The following is a 14,314-nucleotide window of genomic DNA, read 5'->3' on the forward strand; positions in this document are numbered from 1 at the left end:
ACCCAGGGGAAGAAAAGTCCTCTGAGAGCCATGACTTGTTCATCTTGGTTCTTTTAGAGACACAGCGAGGGGACTCCAACCACAGTCTCCCTCGTTGCCACTAACTGGGCCACACACACCCCACTTGACTGGCATCGGTTGAGCCCCCTTTTGAAAAAGAAAAAGATGCTTTGCATGAAGCACTCTCAAAAATACGCGTGCCTTTCCCGTCCCCTGGCTGACCCAGGGGAAGAAAAGTCCTCTGAGAGCCATGACTTGTTCATCTTGGTTCTTTTAGAGACACAGCGAGGGGACTCCAACCACAGTCTCCCTCGTTGCCACTAACTGGGCCACACACACCCCACTTGACTGGCATCGGTTGAGCCCCCTTTTGAAAAAGAAAAAGATGCTTTGCATGAAGCACTCTCAAAAATACGCGTGCCTTTCCCGTCCCCTGGCTGACCCAGGGGAAGAAAAGTCCTCTGAGAGCCATGACTTGTTCATCTTGGTTCTTTTAGAGACACAGCGAGGGGACTCCAACCACAGTCTCCCTCGTTGCCACTAACTGGGCCACACACACCCCACTTGACTGGCATCGGTTGAGCCCCCTTTTGAAAAAGAAAAAGATGCTTTGCATGAAGCACTCTCAAAAATACGCGTGCCTTTCCCGTCCCCTGGCTGACCCAGGGGAAGAAAAGTCCTCTGAGAGCCATGACTTGTTCATCTTGGTTCTTTTAGAGACACAGCGAGGGGACTCCAACCACAGTCTCCCTCGTTGCCACTAACTGGGCCACACACACCCCACTTGACTGGCATCGGTTGAGCCCCCTTTTGAAAAAGAAAAAGATGCTTTGCATGAAGCACTCTCAAAAATACGCGTGCCTTTCCCGTCCCCTGGCTGACCCAGGGGAAGAAAAGTCCTCTGAGAGCCATGACTTGTTCATCTTGGTTGTTTTAGAGACACAGTGAGGGGACTCCAACCACAGTCTCCCTCGTTGCCACTAACTGGGCCACACACACCCCACTTGACTGGCATCGGTTGAGCCCCCTTTTGAAAAAGAAAAAGATGCTTTGCATGAAGCACTCTCAAAAATACGCGTGCCTTTCCCGTCCCCTGGCTGACCCAGGGGAAGAAAAGTCCTCTGAGAGCCATGACTTGTTCATCTTGGTTCTTTTAGAGACACAGCGAGGGGACTCCAACCACAGTCTCCCTCGTTGCCACTAACTGGGCCACACACACCCCACTTGACTGGCATCGGTTGACCCCCCCTTTTGACAAAGAAAAAGATGCTTTGCATGAAGCACTCTCAAAAATACGCGTGCCTTTCCCGTCCCCTGGCTGACCCAGGGGAAGAAAAGTCCTCTGAGAGCCATGACTTGTTCATCTTGGTTCTTTTAGAGACACAGCGAGGGGACTCCAACCACAGTCTCCCTCGTTGCCACTAACTGGGCCACACACACCCCACTTGACTGGCATCGGTTGACCCCCCCTTTTGACAAAGAAAAAGATGCTTTGCATGAAGCACTCTCAAAAATACGCGTGCCTTTCCCGTCCCCTGGCTGACCCAGGGGAAGAAAAGTCCTCTGAGAGCCATGACTTGTTCATCTTGGTTCTTTTAGAGACACAGCGAGGGGACTCCAACCACAGTCTCCCTCGTTGCCACTAACTGGGCCACACACACCCCACTTGACTGGCATCGGTTGAGCCCCCTTTTGAAAAAGAAAAAGATGCTTTGCATGAAGCACTCTCAAAAATACGCGTGCCTTTCCCGTCCCCTGGCTGACCCAGGGGAAGAAAAGTCCTCTGAGAGCCATGACTTGTTCATCTTGGTTCTTTTAGAGACACAGCGAGGGGACTCCAACCACAGTCTCCCTCGTTGCCACTAACTGGGCCACACACACCCCACTTGACTGGCATCGGTTGACCCCCCCTTTTGACAAAGAAAAAGATGCTTTGCATGAAGCACTCTCAAAAATACGCGTGCCTTTCCCGTCCCCTGGCTGACCCAGGGGAAGAAAAGTCCTCTGAGAGCCATGACTTGTTCATCTTGGTTCTTTTAGAGACACAGCGAGGGGACTCCAACCACAGTCTCCCTCGTTGCCACTAACTGGGCCACACACACCCCACTTGACTGGCATCGGTTGAGCCCCCTTTTGAAAAAGAAAAAGATGCTTTGCATGAAGCACTCTCAAAAATACGCGTGCCTTTCCCGTCCCCTGGCTGACCCAGGGGAAGAAAAGTCCTCTGAGAGCCATGACTTGTTCATCTTGGTTCTTTTAGAGACACAGCGAGGGGACTCCAACCACAGTCTCCCTCGTTGCCACTAACTGGGCCACACACACCCCACTTGACTGGCATCGGTTGACCCCCCCTTTTGACAAAGAAAAAGATGCTTTGCATGAAGCACTCTCAAAAATACGCGTGCCTTTCCCGTCCCCTGGCTGACCCAGGGGAAGAAAAGTCCTCTGAGAGCCATGACTTGTTCATCTTGGTTCTTTTAGAGACACAGCGAGGGGACTCCAACCACAGTCTCCCTCGTTGCCACTAACTGGGCCACACACACCCCACTTGACTGGCATCGGTTGAGCCCCCTTTTGAAAAAGAAAAAGATGCTTTGCATGAAGCACTCTCAAAAATACGCGTGCCTTTCCCGTCCCCTGGCTGACCCAGGGGAAGAAAAGTCCTCTGAGAGCCATGACTTGTTCATCTTGGTTCTTTTAGAGACACAGCGAGGGGACTCCAACCACAGTCTCCCTCGTTGCCACTAACTGGGCCACACACACCCCACTTGACTGGCATCGGTTGACCCCCCCTTTTGACAAAGAAAAAGATGCTTTGCATGAAGCACTCTCAAAAATACGCGTGCCTTTCCCGTCCCCTGGCTGACCCAGGGGAAGAAAAGTCCTCTGAGAGCCATGACTTGTTCATCTTGGTTCTTTTAGAGACACAGCGAGGGGACTCCAACCACAGTCTCCCTCGTTGCCACTAACTGGGCCACACACACCCCACTTGACTGGCATCGGTTGAGCCCCCTTTTGAAAAAGAAAAAGATGCTTTGCATGAAGCACTCTCAAAAATACGCGTGCCTTTCCCGTCCCCTGGCTGACCCAGGGGAAGAAAAGTCCTCTGAGAGCCATGACTTGTTCATCTTGGTTCTTTTAGAGACACAGCGAGGGGACTCCAACCACAGTCTCCCTCGTTGCCACTAACTGGGCCACACACACCCCACTTGACTGGCATCGGTTGAGCCCCCTTTTGAAAAAGAAAAAGATGCTTTGCATGAAGCACTCTCAAAAATACGCGTGCCTTTCCCGTCCCCTGGCTGACCCAGGGGAAGAAAAGTCCTCTGAGAGCCATGACTTGTTCATCTTGGTTCTTTTAGAGACACAGCGAGGGGACTCCAACCACAGTCTCCCTCGTTGCCACTAACTGGGCCACACACACCCCACTTGACTGGCATCGGTTGAGCCCCCTTTTGAAAAAGAAAAAGATGCTTTGCATGAAGCACTCTCAAAAATACGCGTGCCTTTCCCGTCCCCTGGCTGACCCAGGGGAAGAAAAGTCCTCTGAGAGCCATGACTTGTTCATCTTGGTTCTTTTAGAGACACAGCGAGGGGACTCCAACCACAGTCTCCCTCGTTGCCACTAACTGGGCCACACACACCCCACTTGACTGGCATCGGTTGACCCCCCCTTTTGACAAAGAAAAAGATGCTTTGCATGAAGCACTCTCAAAAATACGCGTGCCTTTCCCGTCCCCTGGCTGACCCAGGGGAAGAAAAGTCCTCTGAGAGCCATGACTTGTTCATCTTGGTTCTTTTAGAGACACAGCGAGGGGACTCCAACCACAGTCTCCCTCGTTGCCACTAACTGGGCCACACACACCCCACTTGACTGGCATCGGTTGAGCCCCCTTTTGAAAAAGAAAAAGATGCTTTGCATGAAGCACTCTCAAAAATACGCGTGCCTTTCCCGTCCCCTGGCTGACCCAGGGGAAGAAAAGTCCTCTGAGAGCCATGACTTGTTCATCTTGGTTCTTTTAGAGACACAGCGAGGGGACTCCAACCACAGTCTCCCTCGTTGCCACTAACTGGGCCACACACACCCCACTTGACTGGCATCGGTTGACCCCCCCTTTTGACAAAGAAAAAGATGCTTTGCATGAAGCACTCTCAAAAATACGCGTGCCTTTCCCGTCCCCTGGCTGACCCAGGGGAAGAAAAGTCCTCTGAGAGCCATGACTTGTTCATCTTGGTTCTTTTAGAGACACAGCGAGGGGACTCCAACCACAGTCTCCCTCGTTGCCACTAACTGGGCCACACACACCCCACTTGACTGGCATCGGTTGAGCCCCCTTTTGAAAAAGAAAAAGATGCTTTGCATGAAGCACTCTCAAAAATACGCGTGCCTTTCCCGTCCCCTGGCTGACCCAGGGGAAGAAAAGTCCTCTGAGAGCCATGACTTGTTCATCTTGGTTCTTTTAGAGACACAGCGAGGGGACTCCAACCACAGTCTCCCTCGTTGCCACTAACTGGGCCACACACACCCCACTTGACTGGCATCGGTTGACCCCCCCTTTTGACAAAGAAAAAGATGCTTTGCATGAAGCACTCTCAAAAATACGCGTGCCTTTCCCGTCCCCTGGCTGACCCAGGGGAAGAAAAGTCCTCTGAGAGCCATGACTTGTTCATCTTGGTTCTTTTAGAGACACAGCGAGGGGACTCCAACCACAGTCTCCCTCGTTGCCACTAACTGGGCCACACACACCCCACTTGACTGGCATCGGTTGAGCCCCCTTTTGAAAAAGAAAAAGATGCTTTGCATGAAGCACTCTCAAAAATACGCGTGCCTTTCCCGTCCCCTGGCTGACCCAGGGGAAGAAAAGTCCTCTGAGAGCCATGACTTGTTCATCTTGGTTCTTTTAGAGACACAGCGAGGGGACTCCAACCACAGTCTCCCTCGTTGCCACTAACTGGGCCACACACACCCCACTTGACTGGCATCGGTTGAGCCCCCTTTTGAAAAAGAAAAAGATGCTTTGCATGAAGCACTCTCAAAAATACGCGTGCCTTTCCCGTCCCCTGGCTGACCCAGGGGAAGAAAAGTCCTCTGAGAGCCATGACTTGTTCATCTTGGTTCTTTTAGAGACACAGCGAGGGGACTCCAACCACAGTCTCCCTCGTTGCCACTAACTGGGCCACACACACCCCACTTGACTGGCATCGGTTGAGCCCCCCTTTTGACAAAGAAAAAGATGCTTTGCATGAAGCACTCTCAAAAATACGCGTGCCTTTCGCCTCCCCTGGCTGACCCAGGGGAAGAAAAGTCCTCTGAGAGCCAGGTCCACATTGTCAGTGGACAGACACGTGTGCTTATCTGCCAGCAGACCCCCAGCAGCACTGAAGACAGGTTCCGAGAGAACGCTGGCTGCAGGACACGACAAGATCCTCAAGGCGTACGTGGCGAGCTCAGGCAATTTATCCAGATTGGAAGCCTAAAATGAGCAGGGCTCAAGTTGCACAATAATGGAATCGATGTTTCTTTGCATATACTCATATATCTGTGTGTCTCCCTCTTTTTCCTTGTCCAGCTGTTTTGTTTTCACATGAGTATATGTCCTTGTCACTTTCCCATGTGTTTGTGTTATGTTGTGAGTTGTTTGTCACCTTTTGGACACCTTTCAGGGTGTTTTCTAGGTGTTTTACTGTGTTTGTGATTGCCTGCCATTGTTTCCTATGGGCTCGAGTTCGGTTCGTCGAACGTTCGACGAGCCGAACTCGAGCCAGACCCCCCGTTCGGCGAACCGCCTCGAGCCGAACCGGGACCGGTTCGCTCATCTCTAGTGATCGGTAAACGGCGTAGCGGCAAAAAATTCCAAACACCAAAATGACATTTTATAGTCACCGCAAATTTTGCACAAAATGCAATAACAGGCAATAAAAATGAAAAATTTGTGCAAAAATGGTACCATTAAAAATGACAGCTAGAGATGCAAAAAATAAGTTGCCACTGAGCCATATACTCTGAAAAATTAGAACGCTACATGTGGTGGAAAATGAAGCAAAAAAAGTCTTTTTTTTTTTTTAACCCCTTAGCTCAAAGTAAACCTATACATTTTTGGTGTCTACAAACTCGTACCAACCTGAGGCATCACACCGACACATAATTTTTATCACACAGTGAACATGATGAATAAAATATCCCAAAAACTATCATTCAATCGCACTTTTTTTGCGATTGTTTTGCACCTTTTTTGCCATTTTCCAGTACACTATATGATAAAACTTATAAATTCATTTAAAAATACAACTTGTCTTGAGAAAAACAAGCCCTCATGATTGACAGAGAAACAAAAAAGTTATGGCTCTTGGAAGAAGGGGAGCAAAAAGCAGAAAAATGGAAAATCGGCCGGGGTGAAGGGGTTAAGCAAATTTAAAGTCATGTATATGGGAGCTCTTTTTCACTTCTCTGGCATACAGATCTGTTAAAGACGTATTATGCAATTAATAAACATATAATTTGAGGCACCTTTGAAATAAAAATAAAAATAAAAAACTACACCCTTTATAACTAATGTTTACATTGAACATCGCTCTATGCAAGCCACTAGTGTGCAGTTTTATCATCTAGCAATCGCCCCCCTGCATTCCATGGAGGTATGTGTGTGATTTGCTCCTCCTGCACCTGTGATGCCTCCAATTAGTGGGGTTTAGCTGTATCCTGGTAGATTATTAGTTTTTGGCCTGGGCGATGTACACACTACATCTTTGCTGTAAGTTATACTTAATTTTTGGAGGATATTTATTCCTCTTCTTGTTGCTATTTTTATAATGTTTACATTGAAGCCTGTGTCTAAGGAGTGCACTCTAAAACAGGAATATTAGTAGAAATTTCAGTCATTGGTTTTCCTTTTAAGAAATAGATTACTTCTTTAAATAAAACTAGATTCTTTTAGGGTATTGAAAACATTCAATATCAACATAAAAGAAAACTTGATATTTGTTTTCTTTCAAGGAGCAAGTGTTTGCCAATATAAGGCAAGGCTTGTCATTAGCAATCCCGCAGTAAACTAACAGGAAGCAACCTTTCTCGGAGCAGACTTCACCTTTGAAGGATGAGTCAAGGTTTTTAGAGCTAGGTAGCATACACACAATCAGAGATAGATTGTGATAAAGCCTTTTTAGTAGCCATATTTACATTTTCCCAACAATTTGGATGTCTTTTGTAAATTGCACATGTTAGTATTGTTATAAAAGGAATACAGCAAGCTGCAGTCTGTCCTCCGTATGCCTATATGCTTTCTTTTAGACGGCAACAACAGAGTCCTACAGAGACTAAATCCAGCTCCACTACCTTGTGAAGCAGATCTACGCAGGAATAGACCGTGTATTTTCAGACCCATAGGGAGATTTGGCTTCAATACCTGCAGATGAAGAGCAAGGCAGTGTTTTTTTTCCAGGTCAGAGATGAGAATTTCATGTAATCACATCTCAAGAACGTTTTATTGTTTCTATAAATCAGAAGGCTGGAACCATATTCCATTCTGTAAGACTCAACACAAAAAGCAGTATGTAAATGACTGGGAATATTACAGTGGGAGGTTTCGTCTCTCAGCGAAAGTCTCCAATTCTGGATTTTGTGACTGAGACTCATTTAAATTATAAGAATCTTAACAGAACACATTGCTGCTCTTAAAATACGCAATTTAAATGTAATTGTGTGCGTCTTATCTCACTCTGAACCGCCGACAGGATTTTAATAATATTTATTTTCTTTGTTTTGACCTCTACGTTCTGTTAAAAATGAACATATATTATTCTTTGTTTTAGCCATCGGATGCAGGCATTCTTGGTGCCTCATCTATTTTCTTATGTAAAATTACTTATCCAACAGCAAATTCTCTAAGGCCCGAAGCTCAAGGACTGTAGAGTCATTTATATAATGAATCCCAGAGTGAAAGTAATTCATCTGGGGACAGAATGTACTGAAATTGAAACTAACAAGGGAGGTTTAGACAGAAAATACATTTCTAATATTTGTCAATCTACTTTCTGCAGTATTAGCTTTTTATGGTATCTAAATTCATAAAATGCAGGGCAGTAAAAGTTGGAACAAGAACCATAAATGAAGCATTTGGATTTTATACTCCTATTTCCTTTGCCTTCATTTTGTCTACAGAAAACAACACATAACTATTTATAGAATCTATAAATAAGATTGAATATTTTATTAGTTTCTTTGTCTCTGCTATTGAGGTTCTTATTTTTGTCACTGCTTGGATGTGTATACATCTATCTGAATAGAGCACTACAGAGAGGAAATATTAGGGAGTAGATGCTTGAGACATTGATCATGCAGTGTTATAAGTAGAGATACAGTGTTATAAGTAGAGATAAGCGAGCCTTTAGAGGCTCGAGTTTAGTTCGGGTCATCGAACGGAGGCCGCGTTCGAGTTTGGTTCAGCAAATGGCTCGACGAACCCATTGAAACCAATGGCAGGCAAACACAAACATATAAAATTACATTATAAATGTACACATACAGTTAATAAACATTGCCATAACACTTACCTGTCCCCGCGATGCGTCTTCCACTCTGTCTCCCACCGCTTTTCCTTCCGATAATCACTGCGTCCTTCCGGTGACCAGCACTAATGATAGGACCTTCCGTGACGTCAAAAAAGCATGTGATAAGTCACGTGTCTAATACCTCATTGGCTACAGACTGGTCACATGACTAGATGTCATTTCTAGGTCCTATCAGTGCATCTCTCCGGTACGCGGTGGTCGTTTGTGCATCCCCGTGTACCGGTGAGATGCTCTGGCACATGGTCGGCTCCCCGTTCTGCTTCCCCATTCCGTTATTCACCGGCTGTCACAGCCGGTGAATAACGGAGATCACCATTGCTATAGCAACCCGCCTGTCAGCGGTGACGTCACCGCTTACAGCACGCAGCTTCTGATCACTCATGGAGCAGCAGCGTCTTTCTCCCATGCTGTGCTGTTTGATCTAGCAGAGCTGCATGGGTTGATTCTCCTTCAACCCATGCAGCACTGCTACATCAGACAGCACAGCATGGGAGGAAGAACGCTGCTGCTCCGTGCAGTCTATTCACTCAGTGAGCGTCTTTCTCCCATGCAGTACAGCCTGATGTAGCAGAGCAGTGAGGGTTGAAGGAGAAAGAAGACAAAAGACCATGGATCGTGGAGGGATAAGAGGGTTTAATAAATATGGATTCTCTAAGTGTGTCTGTGTATTTATTTCTATTAAAGTATTTTTTCTATCTGTGGTGTCTTTTTTTTAACCCTTTATTGGAGATTCTTAATGGCCGGGTTAAATTTGCCTGACATTAAGAATCTCTGGCTTAATGCTTAACTAGTAAAAGAAAGCTAGTATTAACTCATTATTACCCAGCAAGACACCCGGCTTCATGGCTGCTGGAAGATTTGGATATAGCGCCAGAAGATGGCGCTTCTATGAAAGCGCCATTTTCTGGGGCGGCTGTGGACTGCAATTCTCAGCAAAGGGGCCCAGAAAGCTCGGACTAACCTGTGCTGCGGATTCCAATCCCCAGCTGCCTAGTTGTACCTGGCTGGATACAAAAATGGGGCAAAGCCCACGTCGTCTTTTTTTTAATTATTACATGCAAGTCATGAAATAATTAAAAAAAGGGCTTCACTATATTTTTAGTTCCCAGCCGGGCAAAAAAAATAAAAAATGTTTCCCTTAATTTTCCATTGCCAGTGAAAAAGTAAAAAGTAATGTAGTTGACGATTACTACAGTATATTTTTACTGGCCCTAAACTAAGTTTATTCGTATTTCTTTCTTAGTTTACAGAAAAAAAATCAGGACACATGCACGGATGTGCTGCAAAAAGGGGGAGGACTAGGTGGGATGGAAAAAAAGATGGATGGATGATGGAAGAGTGCATGTTGGATGGAGGCGCGTCAGAGGGTGGGAGAGTGCATGGCGGAGGATGGGAGAGGTCGTGGTGGATGGGAGGAGGGGTAGGGGTGAGGCGGGAAAGGGTGAGTGGGGAAGGGGTGAGAAGGCGTGAGGGGGGAAGGGGTGAGGGGGAAGGTAATATTGGGAATAGCTACCTCACAGGATGGATCTAGACAGCAGGATCACAGCAGATGGAGGAGGCAGCAGATGGAGGAGGGTGAGAGGTGGGGAAGGGGGCATCAGATGCATCAGACTGGTGAGAGGTGGGAGATCGGGCAGCAGATGCAGGAGGATGAGAGGTGGGGAGGAGGCAGGAGATGCAGCAGATGCACGAGGGTGGGAGGTGGGGGAGGGGACAGCAGATGCAGAAGGGTGAGAGGTGGGAGAGAGTGGGCAGCAGATCGAGGAGGGGGACAGCGGCTGATGGGGAGAGTGGTGGCGGATGGAGGCGGGAAGCAGCTGATAAGAGCAATGGTGGAAGGAGGCGGGCAGCGGCTGATGGGGAGAATGGTTGCGGATGAAGGCAAGCAGCGGCTGATGGGAAGAGCAGTGGCGGATGGAGGGGACAGCGGTTGATGGGGAGAGCAGTGGCGGATGAATGGTGGCAGCAGCTGATGGGGAGAGTGGTGGCAGATGGAGTGGGCAGCGGCTGATGGGGAGATTGGTGGCGGATGAAGGGGGGCAGCAGCTGATGGGGAGAGTGGTGGCAGATGGAGTGGGCAGTGGCTGATGAGGAGATTGGTGGCGGATGAAGGGGGGCAGCAGCTGATGGGGAGAACGGTGGCAGATGAAGGGGGCAGCGGCTAATGGGGAGAGCGGTAGCGGATGGAGGGGGGCAGCGGCTAATTGGAGAGAGTGGTTGCGGATGGAGGGGGGCAGCAGATGGAGGAGGGTGGTGGCTGATCGGAGGCAGTAGCAGCGGTGGATCGGGGTTGGTAACAACTGCTGCTGCTGCGGTGGTGGCTGAAAGGGGGCTGATCAGGCACAGTGGTGGATCGGTAGCACTTACCAAATGGCACTTGCAGGGATCACTCTCTTAAGCTTTCACGGATGGAGTGAAGCTGAGGGGAGTGGTCACTTACAGGTCACCAGCCCCAGATCCAAAGGCGATTGGAGAGATCGGTCACAAGGCTAATCTATCCAATCAGACCTGGGGGCAGGTGAAACAGAGTTCACCCAGCTCCAGCCAATGATCAGTGCTGTAGCTGCACTGATCATGGCTGGATTTCAATGTTTCAGACATTTTCAATAGCTGAAACATCACAGCCTCCGTAGGTCCAGGGGGAGACACCACCCTTTCAGAAGTAAGGCAGAAGTCCTCTCCTCTAAGGATTTTGCACAACGATCGCAGTCACCATGGCTCTGGGGCCGCGATTTCGCCATGACGTACGTCATGAGTCATTAAGTACCATGTCACCATGACGTACCCAGTACATCATGGGTTATTATGGGTTATTAAGGGGTTAACCTTAGGCCAAGTTCACATGTTCACTAATTGTCCAGTATTTTACATCAGTATTTTTAAGCCAAAATCAGGAGTGTAACAATTAGATGAAAATTATAATAAAATTGTCACTACCTTATAGGGTCGCATGGGCGGAAGGGTAATCAGGAAAGTTGGGGCCTGGTACCAGGAGGTCACATATAATCATAAGAGGTAATCAGGGGCGTAGTCAGGTCACAATCTGAGGGTCAAAATACCAGGAGAGCATGTAGTAGATAAAGGGAGAAAGCAGAAACATGTTCAAGTAACGGTTCTAATCAAAGCCAGGAGAACAGAACAGGAATAGGGAGTGGGTATAGAGAAGTCCAATAACAGTCCAGGGTCAGAATACCAAAATCAGAACAAAAACAAACACACAAGCTACAGCACAGCCAGACAATACAACTGGCAGAGTTCTGGGGGAGCATGCTCAGTAACAAAGCCTGAGCAATTACCTGGAAGGTGGAACAGCTGAGTAACCAGCACCTCCCAGAACTGCAGAGAACCCTGACAAAAAAAAACACATGCACCACTTCTGCATTTTTTACTTTTCACCGCTGTTTTGACTCATAAATATTGATGTAAAATACTGACTAACTACTGACCATATGAATGTGTAGCCTTGTGTAATAAAACCCACAAGGTATCTTTCAACTTGCTACTATTGAAGTAAAAAACAATATACAAATAAAATGATGATTACTCTCACAAAATAAAAATATAAAAGCATTTAAAAAAGTTAAAAAATAAAAATCATTTCATGCTGAGGCCAGAATATAGGCTACCCTTATTCGAACAATAAAAATGCTTGTCTTTTCAACTTTTCCTTTTTATTTCATAAACAGAGGAAACAAAGGGAAGTAATGTATGTGAAATTGTAGATGAACCTAAAAATCTGTCTCGTTATTAGAGTTGAGCGATGTTCGAGATTCGAGGTTTGCCAATTTCATGTTCGAGTGATTTTGGGGGTGCTCGAGATCGAACTCGAACTCGAGCTTTTTGCTAAAAGCTCGACAGTTCGAGTTACGTTCGAGAACGGTTCGATCAGCAAAAGCAGGGCTGTTTACAACTACAGTGTTCAGGGAGCCATCGCTGGCAGCCTGTGGTAAGGTGGTAACCAAGATAAATATCGGGTATCCAAGCAAAGCGCTTTGCTTGGTAACCCGACATTTACCCTAGTTACGTGTGCAGGGAGCCGACACTTTCCCGCTGGGCTCCACCCCCTCCTGCACTCGGCATGTACACACACACACACTCACACCCACGTGTCCCCAGCCATGCAGTCCCTGCCACTGACGTCCTCAGCGCCACATGGCCCCGTTAGGCTCCACCCACTTTGCACTCTGCCACCCACACACATGGCCCCGCTTGGCTCCACCCACCTCACACTCCACACACATTACCCCGCTTAGCTCCACCCACCTCAGACTCCGCACACATTACCCCACTTGGCTCCACCCACCTGGCACTCTGAACACATTACCCCACTTGGCTTCACCCCCTGGCACTCTGCACACATGGCCCTGCTTGGCTCCACCCACCTGGCACTCTGCACACATTACCCCGCTTAGCTCCACCCACATCACACTCCGCACACATTACCTCACTTGGCTCCACCCACCTGGCACTCTGCACACATTACCCCACTTAGTTCCACCCACCTGGCACTCTGCACACATTACCCCGCTTGGCTCCACCCACCTCACACTCCACACATATTACCCCGCTTAGCTCCACCCTCCTCGCACTCCGCACACATGGCCCCGCTTAGCTCCACCCACCTCGTACTTCGCACACATTACCCCGCTTAGCTCCACCCACCTCGCACTCTACACACATTACCCCACTAGGCTCCACCCACCTCACACTCCGCACACATGGCCCCGCTCGGCTTACCTGCGGTGATGAAGTCCTGCCCTCCCGACCTCAGCGCTGTTACTGTCCTCCATGGCAGCCGCTTCACATTTCCTCTCACTGTCGACCCGAGACTGTGACTAGCGGTGACGTCACAGGCTCCCGCGATACTTGGCTGTGAAGGCGGCGGTCATTGAAGTCAGTGACAGCTCTGCTATCAGCAATGCAGGAGATCGTCACCGCAGGTAATGTACCTCGCTCCTGACAGCAGCTGGGCTGACCTATTGATGTTAGCTTAGGTCACTGCACGGCTCTCCCAGTCAACATGGAATATTCTGTTCTTCATTGACTGGGACATTGATTTTGGTATGGATCATCATGGGAACCCCTTGGATTACAGCAGACCTGGATTTCTTTTTCTTTCTTATAAATTGGTGAAAGAGGGAATGTTTTGGGCAGTGTTTTTTCAAATAAAAATGTGTTTGTCGTCTATTTTTTTTATTACTGACTGGGTTGGAGATGTCGGGTATCTGATAGATGCCTGACATCACGAGCCCCAGGGCTTGATGCCAGGTGACATTACACATCTGGAATTAACCCCATATATTACCCCGTTTACCACCGCACCAGGGCACGGGATGCGCTGGGGCGAAGCACCAGGATTGGCGCATCTAATGGATGCGCCACTTCTGGGGCGGCTGCGGCCTGCTATTTTAAGGCTGGGGAGAGTCCACTAACCATGGACCTCCCTAGTCTGAGAATATTAGACCCCAGCTGTCCGCTTTACCTTGGCTGGCGATCCAATTTTGGGGGGATCCTCACATGATTTTTTTTTTTTTATTTATTTAATTTAAAATAACAACGTGGATGTCCACAATTTTGGATTACCAGCCAAGGTGAAGCTGCCAGCTGTGGTCTGCAGGCTGCAGCCGTCTGCTTTACCCTAGCTGGCTACAAAAATAGGGGGAACCCCACGTCATTTTTTTTTTTAATTTATTTATTTTTTGGCTAAATACAAGGCTAAGCACCCCTTAGTGCCACATGAAAGGCA

This window comes from Anomaloglossus baeobatrachus, chromosome 3 (genome assembly GCF_048569485.1).
Source record: "Anomaloglossus baeobatrachus isolate aAnoBae1 chromosome 3, aAnoBae1.hap1, whole genome shotgun sequence".
Lineage (NCBI taxonomy): Eukaryota > Metazoa > Chordata > Amphibia > Anura > Aromobatidae > Anomaloglossus > Anomaloglossus baeobatrachus.